General features: G+C 32.1%; 1 pseudogene; it reads left to right on the top strand.

The window, feature by feature from the left end:
• The first annotated feature begins 6,414 nt into the window (after positions 1–6,414).
• Positions 6,415–8,394, top strand: LOC149547356 (putative UPF0481 protein At3g02645; annotated as a pseudogene).
• Positions 8,395–12,093: the final 3,699 nt, after the last annotated feature.

Below are 12,093 nucleotides of genomic sequence, written 5' to 3'. Positions count from 1 at the left end.
ATAACATATAACAAAATTAACATTAATTAATATATATACTAATAAATGAATTTTATATAAACTAGATTTAATATAACTTAATCTTTATTAAATTAAAACTTTAAAAAAATCCAATTTGAAAAAGCAATTTCAAATCATTGTTATACGACTACTGTCGCAGCAGTACTTACTGTGACATGCAGTGGCCGACGGGTAGGTAGGGGATGCAAGTCAAACCACCACCAACCCCCATATTTATATAGTATAGTTTTCTAATTTAAAAATTCTTGTTTATTTAAAAGAAATTATTTTTTGTTTCATATAATTTTATTTATCAGTTATTAAAATCATTAAATTGTATAATAATATTTTATTTAAATTTTATTTTAAATAAAGTTTGACCAAAATAATTCCCTTCTCTGTAAACACATAATATTTTTATTATTTTTATTTTTATTTTTTGAAATTAATTTTCTAATACAGATCTGCAATGGAAATCTAGACTAATTAATCTTAAAATTTAGGTAATAAAATTATGCTTTCTTATCAACTGACTACCCAATTTCAACAACCAATTACGAAATAGGTTCTCACAATTGTTTGATTTCTTATTCAACCCTATTCAGGATAAGATAAAATCCTAAAACAAACTCAACGAGGTTTTTAATTGATCATTAAATCCCTATACACAGATGAAAATGAATAGCAAAAGATTCAGGATGAAGATTTGACAGATTTGTATAAAGAAGTTTGAGAGGACAAATTTTTACAATCACGAAGTAGATAGGAATATCAAATTGAATAATTCAATCAGTGATTAAAACACAAGACCCTACCTGAACCCGATGCTAACATGCAACCACCTAGAAGATTTGTGAGAGAATTCACTCCTATCTAAGAACTTCTCTCCAACAATTTTCCCAAAATTTCCCTTCCAAAATTCACTTCCCAATTTAGCATCCAAATTTGTCTCTCTCAAAAATGAACCCTCTAATTGTGATAAAGAGTTTTCTCCTTAGATCGAGGCACTGATTATGTGTTCACTCGGGAGAACTCCTTGCTCTCAACCCTTAACTCCAAATTAACTTTTATTAATCTTTCCTTTATATTTTTCCCATGCACATTTATTAATTTATTAAATAATTTTATTTACTTTTCACTTGACTTTTCTTTTAATTAATTTATTACTTTTCAATCTCATGCATGCGTCATGTAACCATGAAACTTTTACTAAATTAATTTATTTTTCACTTTTAAATTAATTTCTTATATTTTATCTCACGAATAGATCATGCGATCTTAAAACTTTTAATTAAATTAATACATTTTACACTTTTTTAATTCATTTTCGAAACTTAATTGATAAAATATTTATAAACTTAAATAATAATAATAATTAGCATTTATTAAAAAATGAAGTCTAAATATAATATTATTAAATTAAATTAATATTATCACGTTCTAAAATTATCCTTATCACTTTTATCTTCAAATTTAATTCTTTTTATTTAATTAATTTCTCAATTAATTAAATATAATTTAATATTAAATATCATAATAATTTTCCATTAAATTAAGTCATTAATTTAATCTTTTAATTAGACTTAATTAATAGAAAATCCACCAAAGACTCATAAAACATACGAAAACCCATCAAAGAAAAACACATAGAAAATTAAAGTAAAAGGTTATAATTATGAATTAATGTCATTCAACACATTTCAAGGGTACGCAACTCAGATACTTGTCCACATTGTCAACTAGGACAAATGGGTTAAGGGTTTAGGATTTGGACTTAAGAATTTATCTCCCCTCTCTTACCATTGAGATAATGCGATAGGGTATGCTCATCCTAGAAATTCAAAGAAGTTGATACTAGGTACCTATAACCTACATTAAATCCATGCCTGTACAAACACAATATTCTAAGCTAAATAGGCAATGGTAGGAAATGGTGCATCGTGTAGATCTCGACTAGTAGGTGACTACGATTCCCTTCCTTAACTAGATTTGAAATGCCATAGATAAAGAAAGCAAACACACACACCATACATATGTAGTATGGGGTAAGTATCCATAAGAAAACACATATAATAAACCATCTAACTAATCATCATCAATAATTGAAATCACTGAATAATCATCATGCCTACATGAAATATAGAGTACCAAGTAATCTCATCATATAATAAACTGAATGTAAAAAAATATTTGATAATCTGAAAGTAATGCTACTAAACATCAAGCATAAAATGACCTGAAAGATTTCAGCAATGATAATAGAAATGCAGACTAGTGGCAGGCACTACAGGTTGGATGAGATCGCAAGGTTTTTTATAAGGATGATGCATTCAACAACCTCCATTCTTCACCTTCTGCATATGGAGAAAGCAAAGATGAATCTTGCTTAGGAGTGGACACTATGAGTTCATTGTATAGGTTACTGGTTGATGATTAGCTCCAACTAGTACTCGATAAACCCAAATGGAGAGAGAAGAATAGGGGGAATTAGTCCCCCTTTAGTTTAAGATTTACCTTTTGTTATACTTACTATTTCAACACAATACCCAGGAGGGTTCTTTTAATGGTGCTTTTGTGGACTCACATTTACTATATCGTTTGTATTTTGATGATGTATACTAGTGGTAGTTTCCTTTGTCATACTTAGGCACTCTAGTGGGGGGTTTTTTGAAATTGAAACAGTGGCTTTGTTAATCCTGGATTTTCTTGACTATTACCTATTTTGTAGCTCTTTGTTATTTGGATCAGCCCCCCTTTTTAGTTTCTTTCTACTTTAAAAATAATTAGAAATAATTTATTTATTTAGCTAAAAAATAATAATTGTAATAATTATCTAAATATGAAATATAGTAACTAATAAAACACACTTATTAAAAAATGTAATATTGATTTTATAATATGCTTCTACAAAGAAAATTTCTTATAACTATTTTATTTTCATTTGAACATTTCATTTTAAATTTTAAAAAAGATATATATAAAATTATTAATTTTTAAAAAGAACATAGTTTTAGAAAGAAGTTTTATATTTCAAGAGAATAATGTAAAAAATTAAGCTTGGATTACGCTAAATCTACAAAATTAGATAAAAAAGGAAGCAAAAGAACAAATCCAAAACTTGTAAAGACCGTCCTATGAAATGTCCTTAGAGAAATGTTCTTGATGTTTGAAATACCAAACATAAGACAGTTGTGCTCAATGTGAATGTGTACTTGTACCCTTTAAACTCTTGCCTTTATGCTAGAGAAGAAGACTAAAAAATTTTGCATGTGTGATCTCCCAATCATTCCAATTTACCATCTAACATTTGAGAAAAACAAGAATTTTGGATGGAGACTACCCTATTCCAAAGTACTCTAGTAGTTTGAATAGAATTCTGTGCATTTTGGATGGAGATTAGCATGTGTTCCAATAGAATTATGTGCATTTTAGACGGAGATTAGCCTGTGGACAAAGTACCCTAGTAGGTTCAATAGAATTCTCTCTGTAACCCATTTATCATGGGAGGAAGAAAAAGCCTTCTCCATTCTCACAAGAATTAGAGAAATTTTTATGGACTTGTGTTGAAGCTAAGAATGGGGTTACATATATAACCCTCTCCCTAGTACTATAGTATAAATTTGGCAAGTTAAGGCTTACAATGATCATTTATGATGGTCTACCCTATTAGGAGCAATAAGGACAAATAGTTTCACCTTGCAAAATAATTTACAAACATACAATGAAGTATGCACTCAATAAAGAGATTTACAAAAGATTGTTAAGTTTACCTTGTGAAAGGATTTAACTGATCCACCTATTAGGATGAAATAATGGCTGATCTCTTATCTGGAACTTGGTTTTTTTAATGAGATTGTTTTGAGTGTATTGATCACCTTGTTGTGATAGATAAATCTTTGTTACTCCTTATACTACATGTAGACTTTGTATTTCACACTTTTTCTATTCTTTTCTTGTTACATTACGTCCATACTATATTTTGGATGAGCTACAATACATTACATCTATACCAATCCAATTTACAAATCAAAAAAGTTGGATACATTACAAGTTTTTATAAAATACACAAAGTTGGCCCAAACTATAGGAACTTGAGTTCTAAATACTAGCTCGGTGAGGTTCTAATACTCGACATCCATAGTCAATGCCTGAAATCATCATGCATTCAGTAGACATAGAAGCTCGGTCCATACTAATCACTTTCCAACTAGCCTAAACTCAATCTGCACTAGTGATTCGGTGAATATTGTGAAACTCAATATAAAAATTGTATCACTTGATCCATACTGCATAGCTTAGTAAATGCTAATAGTATCAGCTTAGTATAAATAGAATCATTTGGTTAGAGTGGCTTGATCAACATTGGATTCACATCATTGTAACTACGAACTTGGTAAGCACCACACAATTCAATTTGCATTGAGGAACTTAGTAAACCTTATGAACCTCAATTTACACTGCTAATCTCCATTCTAGTAGAAACTGCTCAATGCAAACTGAATATTGTCACTTGGATTTGGTATCAATTGTAGAACTTGGTAGAGACTGAAATGCTTGGTTAACTCTATTAACTATACAATATGCTCGGTAGATACTTGCAATCTAAATAATTATGTGTGACTAATGACAAACATGACTGTAATGTTAACAATTGTGTGATATCCTTGATGCGTAAGGATAGATTTCATATTTTCTATTATTACCATTTCCCTATATTAAATCATTTTCAGGATCATGACCTCGTATCCTTCCCATTTTCTATTTTGCATTATATGGAAGATGGTATCTTTAGGGTTAGGGAGAAGATTGAAAAGGGGAAACCCAATACTATCCTCCACCAGGCCTTTATATATAAATTGTAAGCTTTTCATAAGAACGTTTGACCCATCTAGCCCATAAACATGTTCAAGTGGTTCTTCCTGATCCGACTCTTTCTACTTCTACCAAACAAATCTCTACTAAGGCAGTGTCCATTATGGAAACCAAAACCCTGAAACCCACCCTCATGAAGAAAATTAGCGAGGAGAAGGATATCCAAGTTGTGGATACAAATTTTGAAATTGAAGACGGAAGGAGGTGATCATTGATAAATAACGAGAAAAGGGCCAATATTGTCATTGAACCTAAACTTGAGATCCCCCTAGCTTTGAATCAACTGAACTAGTAGAAAGTACAAACCATCGTAGAAAAAGTAGAATCAACAAGAGCTCTTGGAGGAAATATTTTAGAGAAGAGGAAGAAGAAATTGTTTGCGATGATAAGGGTGAGGATAGTAGTCAATTGAGCCCCCTTCCATCTCATGTCTTAGATACTCATAAGAATAATACTAATGATATGTCAAGAGTGAGAAGGGGGAGACTCTCAACTCCCCCAGCTTCCTACCAGAAAAGATGATTAGGGCCTTGAGAGGGACACTCCATGGTCCTTGACTAATGCTCAATATTAAGGTTCAAGGGTCACTAATGAAAACCTTAGAAACCTAGAGGAAATGCAGGAGATCCTGGAATGGAGGTTTGATGAGGTCACAAGGTTTTCTCTAATGGTGATGCATTCAATGGTCTCCATCTTTCACCTTTTGCATACATAGAAACATGGCATGAATTATGTGGTAGGAGTGGACACTACATTATCGTTGTACATGTTCCTAGCAGATGATTGGCTTGAACTACTCTAGATAAACCTGAGTGGAGGGAGAAGAACATGGGGAATTAGTTTACCCTTTAGTTTTAGATTTAGTTTTTGTTATACTTACTATTTCAATACTTGATCCATTAGGGTTCTATTAATGGTGCTTTTATGGATTCTCATTTACTATATTGTTTGTATTTTGATGATGTATACTAGTCGTACTTTATTGTTGTTGCGACACTCTAGTAGGAGATTTTTTGAAATTGAAAAGCTTATTTCCAGATTTTTCCTATTGTTAGTTATTTTGCAGCTCTTTGTTATTCAGATCAACTCCCATTTTTTATTGCTTTCCATTTAAAAAACAATTACAAATAATTTATTTATTTACCCAAAAAAATATTAATTTTAATAATTATTTTAAATATTAAATAGAATAACTAACAAAAACACATTAAAAATGTAACATTGATTTTATAATATCCTTTTACAAATAATCATTTTCTACAAATATTTTATTTTAATTTAAACATTTCATATATATATATATATAAGAATATAGTTTATAAAAGAAGTTTTATATTTCAAGAAAATAGATTAAAACATTAATCGTGGATTACACTAAATCTATAAAATCCGATAAAAACGAAGCAAAAGAACTAATCCGACGCGCGTAAACACCATCCTTTCAAAGGTCCTCTGAGAAATGTTCCCAATGTTTTAAATGTCAAACATAAGGCAATTGTGCTGAACGTGAATGCCTGTGGGCAAAGTACCCTAGCAGTTTGAATAGAATTCTGTTCGTAACCCATTTATCATGGAGGCAAAAAAAAGGCCTTCGAAATTTCTGGGGACTTGCGTTGAAGCCGAGAATGAGGTTATATATATATATATATATATATATGACCCTCTCCCTAGTTGCTTCTCAAATTTCAGCTTTGGATTATCTGATTTTCATCCCCTGCCTGGCTAGTCGCTTTGATAAATCCCATATCTGCTCCCTACCAAGACAACGGAAGTAATGAATCCAGACAAAGTAAGCATTGATCAAAATCTTTGGGTTATTCAGATTAAGGAAAGCGTCCAAAAGCATTCGGAGCAGGAAGAAGAGAAGGAAATGGTGGCATCCATTTTTGGTGTGCCCAAAGAGCTCTTCACAATGAAGCCAGAAGCATATGTTCCCCAGTGCGTCTCCATTGGACCTTATCACCATTGGAGATCCCAACTGTATGAAATGGAGAGTTATAAAGTGGCTTCTGCGCGAAGATTTCAGAACATGCTAACCGGTGACTGCAAGTTCGAATACGTAGTGGGAGAGGTGAAGAAGTACGACTGGCAAATCAGGAAGTGCTACCAAAAATGTCTCGACTACAAAGAGGAAGAAGCACTTGCATGGCTCATGGCTCTGGACGCATCGTTCGTGCTCGAGTGTTTGCAGTTCTACACGAAAGGGGTGGATCACTCTTGTTCGCAACTGTCATCCCAGATGAAACGGCTGGGCAGAAGCGCAATCCACAATGCAATTATGAGAGATCTGATGATGCTTGAGAATCAGATTCCTTTGTTCCTTCTGCAGAGGCTGCTGGAAATCCCGCTGGGTTGTCAAGATAAGGCGGAAGAAAGGCTAAGTGATCTGGTGACGTTGGCCTGTGAAGAATGGGCACCGTTTATGTTGAAGAAGCCGGATAGTTCGAGGCTGTGCATAAAAACGAAGGGTCACCTATTGGAGGTGCTCTACCACTCTATTGTCCCTTCAGCAGTCCTGGACGACACCTTCACTGAGAAGAATGATGACGGGAATCAGGTCTCGGAGACTGATTCAGCATACATAAAGCGTGCTGCCAAAGCTTTATGGAGGGTTCTCTCCTCCTTAACAATCAGTCTTGTTCAACTTGTCTCCCTTTTCTCTGACCGTGTCTTTAAAGGAAGGGCTGCCCAGTTTGCCAGACAGTTGGCGAGGAATCTCGCTTCTGCGTTTGAAACTGGTTCAATTAAGCGTAATGTTGAGAGAGAATATTCCTCTCCGGAAATGCCTCCTTCACGCGACGAGCTGGAAATTCCGTCCGTGTCCGATTTATGCTGGGCGCGAGTAAGATTCGTTGCAACCGAGGGAGACCTTACACAGTTCGCTTCGAACCGAGCACTGCAACTCTTTATCTTCCCAGATTGAGGTTGGATTCCAACACAGAAGTTGTTTTGAGAAATCTGGCGGCCTTCGAAGCTTCGGCAGCGCCTGGTGATTTGGCCTTCAGTCGCTACACCGATTTCATGAACGGAATCATCGACAGAGAAGAAGATGTTGAGCTGCTGAGGAGAAGAGGGATTATCTGCAACCAGCTGGCAGACGACGGGAAAGTAGCAAGCCTCTGGAACGGAATGGGTAGATGTGTCAAATTGACTAGAGTTAAGTATCTGGACCAAGTTATAGCGGACGTCAACAGGCATTATAACAACAGGTGGAGCGTGGCTGCGAGGAAATGTGCAAACAAGTACATATTTAATTCGTGGCAGCTCCTCACTGTTCTGGCCACCGCGATATTTCTGCTTATCACATGCTTCCAGACTTTTTGTTCTGTCTATGACTGTAAGCGACAGTGATATTTTGCACGGCTAGGTCAAGTAAGAGTTTAATCCTTTAATTCCGGATGCTGACGACCATTTCTTCTCTTTGATATTTGACTAATTCATTTGCTCTAACGGGGTACAAAAGTTACACTTTTGGCGTGGTGGATTCAACTTTGCTTTTAGGTGTGCTGCAGTCCTCAAGTATACTGCCCTCAGAAAACACGTTAGAAATCGTGCGGTGACAATGGAATCCAATGCAATCTAATGTGAATTAAGACTACTATAAGTTAAGATGAATCATAACAATGATCTCTAATATATAAGTTTTGATTATCTTTGATTACATAACTAATTATAGCTACATGTTGACAAAACAGAATGAGATTGAGATTGTTTTGTCTAATATTTAATATGATGTTCATTTATTGTTCTAGTATTTTGACTTTTAGAATGTATGACAAAACTATCCATAAAATAACATTATTGGGAAAATAATCTGATAATTGTAATATCCTCTAAAATGAATCAAAATCATACCTTTAAACTATGATCACAAATTTTGAAATCAATCACTATCAACATCTATTCAAAGAAAAAATTAGATTGTCATTTCCTTCACATATTACTTTCCTCGGTTGTAATATTAAAAACTTACAAACATAATTAGAAGGCTAAATATTTATTGTTAGGTTGTAAGAGTATATGATGTGAACTCTTTTGGAAAAATAGAAAAGCAGTTAAAAAAGAAGAGAAGAAAGAATTTTCAGCTTATTATTCTATTGAATAATAGATTCAAATTTATACAATAGTTGACCCAACAACATTCATAAATAATTGCTAATTAGATTGAAAACAAACAACTTCATGATTGACAAGACACAAAAACTTGACAACTAACTAAAACTTATGGATACCTAACTCAAACACATCTACAATAAGAACTTGATTCAAACTAGAACTCTTTTACTCGCACCTAAACTAAACTTGTATTAGCAAAAACATAACAAGGTTTGCCACATGTGCAACAATTATTCATTCAATACTTGGAACATTAACTCTAACACACTCTGTACCACAGTTCCTAGTGGATAGCAATAGTTTTTTTTGAAGTAAATAAGACCCACTCCTAAGTCAAAATCAAATAAATTGCACATTTTAAAATCATGTGCTTCCGTACTAGCTTCTCCAATTAAATATTATTGGCTACAAAGTCAATAACTCCATGTTGACTTATTCATTATGATGCTAATATTTATTTATAATATAACATTTTGTTTATGTGAACTTCATGAGTGATACTATTGAATGTTGTGGTCTCTCGATCTATTTTAAATTATTATTTTAATGTTAACTCTTATTAGATTGTATTTTTTTTATTTTTTAATAAAAACATATTTATCAACCTTAATATGTTAGCTTAGAACCCTTCATAAACATATAATATAAATTACTTTTATTTTTTGCAACTTGAATTATTTTAGTATTGATGTATAAGATCTTATTTATCGGTATAATAGAGTAAGTGGTCCATCTACTCCACCAATTATATTGAAATAAAAATAAGTACATGGTTTACTTCCTAGACAACATTTAGTTAATTATTGAAAAAATTTCAATTGTTCTAATTTTTGTAATCTAAAATTTAATGTGGTGACTTATAAAATATTTCTTTACTCTTGTCACACCCTACTTAAAAGGAAAGTCAAAAATTCAAATAATATCTAATATGTGAAAATTATTTATCTCATGGCAGAAGAATATTTGGTTTCACTCATGCCTATAATGATTTTATCCTTATTTACCTATTTAAAATGATCTAATAGTTAGATTTTGGTGAAGTTTTTGATCGATCTCTACATTTCCATTCAAGTTGGAGGGTGGATAATATTTTCCTTTGGAGGAGATTTTCTCTATAGCCGTTAAAGTGTACAAATTGTTTAGAGAGGTCTCAAAGTTTACATTTTTATTTATGATGGCACAACATAGCCATCTATAATAGAGTGGACTGAACCACACTTGTCAAAATAAAATTTTAGACCAAGCACTAAGGCCAAATCATAATTTATATTGTCATATGGAGCATTTTCATATTGTACACTCAATGGAATGACACAATAATTAGGCTTCATGATAACTGACCATGTGGGTTTAGCATACATGACCAACTAGCCTATTCCAATTAGTATGCTTATTTATTCAAAACAAAAAAAATGATGTGTGTCTCTATGTGTGGGTGTGTGGGTGTTAGCCTTTTCCAATAAGTATGCTTATTTATTCAAAACAAAAGAGAGAGAGAGAGAGAGAGAGAGAGAGAGAGAGAGAGAGAGAGAGAGAGAGAGAGAGAGAGAGAGAGAGAGAGAGAGAGAGAGAGTGCACACACATGCTCGTGTGCGTGCATGTGGGCGTGTGCGCGTACAAGTGTGTGTGTGTGTACGTGCATGTCTGTGCTAGCCTATTCCAATAAATATTCTTATATATTCAAATCAAAAAATTGTGTGTGTGTGTGGTAATAAAAATTCAATTTTTTTGCATAGTTATTTTATTAATTTACATTATTTTCATATATATATATATGAGGACGAATTTCATATTGTTACAATTTCTATGACCACTAAAATTCCTAAACTACACCAATAAATAAATGAATTAGTACAATCATTAAATAAAAACTTGGTAAAATTAGCTAGCTATTTAATTTTTAATGTATTGATCTTTAAAAAAAAAAAATTGTAGAGAAATTGAGAGGAATTTTTTAATTATAAAAGGTAAGAAGGTATCTTTTTCTAATCAAAATTAGCATCACAACAAAGGTGTTCACCCTTACACAACAGCATGCCAAGGTGTCATACCCAAAAATACAAGGCAAAAACACATGATTTTTTTTTAAAGTTAATTAAATCTACTAAGTTAATACAAATTGACTACAACTTACATGACACAAAGGGTTTTGAAATAATTTAACATGCTTTTTTCAAAAGTTAAAATATAAGTATGTTCAGAAACATATATAGGTTCCTCTAATAGTACCTTGAAATATCATTTCAATTTATAACTAATCAACAGGAATAACTGATCTTTCAAAAATTAATTGTAGTTTTCACTCTATATTAACATTAATAATTTTAGTGTTAACAACTACATCCTAAACATTACTAATATTACTTAAGCCTTACATGACAAAATAATAAATATTATATTTAAATTAATTTAGAATAATATAATATATTTATTTACTTTTCAATATTCCATTCGTAAATCAATAATACACTAAATCTACTACTAACCATAAATTACAACAAATTTTAAAAAATAATATTAACTTAACCAATATAACATTAGCTTAAAAAAATATTAATTAATTCACATAATTAAATTACTCTAATAAAAAATTAATTAATCTAAATATAACTACTCAAAAGATTGAAATTAAAATAACTAAATACTAATTTAACTTCTAAAAAAAAAAACTAAACTTTATTTATGTTACACTTATATTTTTCTTCACCCTTAATGTCAAACATTTAAGTTGTGGGAGTGCCTAAGTTGAAGTTGAAGCTGAACCTTTAGGTCAGTTCAACTTCAAGTTCAATGATTTCATAATATACTTTCAAGTGTTGAAGTCAAAGTTGAATCTTCTAGCCAGTTCAACTTCAACTTCAAGTTCTATCATTAGCACAAAATGTTAAAATCAGACCAGTCAATCTCCTATTCATCAGCATTCCTACTCATGTATGGGGAGGTTGAAGTTGAAGTTGAAGTTTTGTATCAGTTCAACTTCGACTTCAAGTTCATGTTGGAGTCGGTGCAAATGCAGTGCTCAGTTCAAAGTTTCAGTTTCAGCCCTAACAATCAAAAGTTCAAGAATCATTATGATTCAATCAAGATTGGGAGCATCAAAATTGT

The sequence above is a fragment of the Cupressus sempervirens genome, chromosome 7 (genome assembly GCF_028749045.1).
Source record: "Cupressus sempervirens isolate cs-2001-9-10 chromosome 7, ASM2874904v1, whole genome shotgun sequence".
In the NCBI taxonomy this organism is placed as follows: Eukaryota; Viridiplantae; Streptophyta; class Pinopsida; order Cupressales; family Cupressaceae; genus Cupressus; species Cupressus sempervirens.
The sequence above is the reverse complement of the archived record's forward strand: the minus strand, read 5'-3'. Positions and strand labels throughout refer to the sequence as shown.